The 807-nt window shown below is 41.3% G+C and overlaps 1 non-coding gene and 2 pseudogenes across 1 annotated transcript; 2 read left to right on the top strand and 1 right to left on the bottom strand.

Moving 5' to 3' along the window:
- Positions 1-31: 31 nt before the first annotated feature.
- LOC117114678 lies at positions 32-145 on the bottom strand (annotated as a pseudogene).
- Positions 146-166: 21 nt separating this feature from the next.
- LOC117114676 lies at positions 167-285 on the top strand (annotated as a pseudogene).
- A 168-nt stretch (positions 286-453) lies between these two features.
- On the top strand, positions 454-572 carry LOC117114675. The gene has a single exon (XR_004446414.1). It is a non-coding gene; the product is annotated as a 5S ribosomal RNA (ribosomal RNA).
- The last annotated feature ends 235 nt before the right edge of the window (positions 573-807 follow it).

Below are 807 nucleotides of genomic sequence, written 5' to 3'. Positions count from 1 at the left end.
GGGATCGCTCATCAGACGGATGTATCCAGGGGGGTCATGGCCCATTCCCAAGCGGTCTCCCATCCTAGTACTAACTAGGCCCGACGTTGCTTAACTTCGGTGATCGGACGAGAACCGATGTTTTCAAAGTAGTATGGCCGTAGACAAGGGTGCACAAACAGTGCTTGTCTACGGCCATACTACCTTGAAAACACCGGTTCTCGTCCGATCACCGAAGTTAAGCAACGTCGGGCCCGGTTAGTACTTCGATGAAAGACAGCCTGGGAATGCAGGGTGCTGTAGACTTATTTCATTTATATTTCTTTAAAAATTCATTTTACCAATAGATGCTTAATTCATTTATTTTTATAAAATAAATGCGAAATAAACAAAAACGAAGTTAAGCAACGTCGGGCCTAATTATTACTTCGATGGGAGACTGCTTGGGAATGCCGGGTGCGGTGGTGCTCAATTGCCTACGGCCATACTTTTTTGAAAACACCGGTTCTCGTCCGATCACCGAAGTTAAGCAACGTCGGGCCCGGTTAGTACTTCGATGGAAGACCGCCTGGGAATACCGGATGCTGTAGACTTAATTCATTTTTTTTCTAGAAATTGATTTTACCAATAGTAGCGCATCGATAGCTCAATATTTTCCTAATGCAGGCGTCACTTTGAGAGATCGAATGCATAGCTATTAAAGATCATGAATGGTGTGAAGATTTGACGAGTAATTTGTGTTTTATGGTGATGTGACATCGAGTCCTCTATTATTATACATTATTATATTATTATAATATTAATAGTGATAATAATAATAATATTAGT

This window comes from Anneissia japonica, unplaced genomic scaffold (genome assembly GCF_011630105.1).
Source record: "Anneissia japonica isolate Jap-2015-1 unplaced genomic scaffold, ASM1163010v1 scaffold94158_len807_cov128, whole genome shotgun sequence".
Classification (NCBI taxonomy): domain Eukaryota; kingdom Metazoa; phylum Echinodermata; class Crinoidea; order Comatulida; family Comatulidae; genus Anneissia; species Anneissia japonica.
The sequence above is the reverse complement of the archived record's forward strand: the minus strand, read 5'-3'. Positions and strand labels throughout refer to the sequence as shown.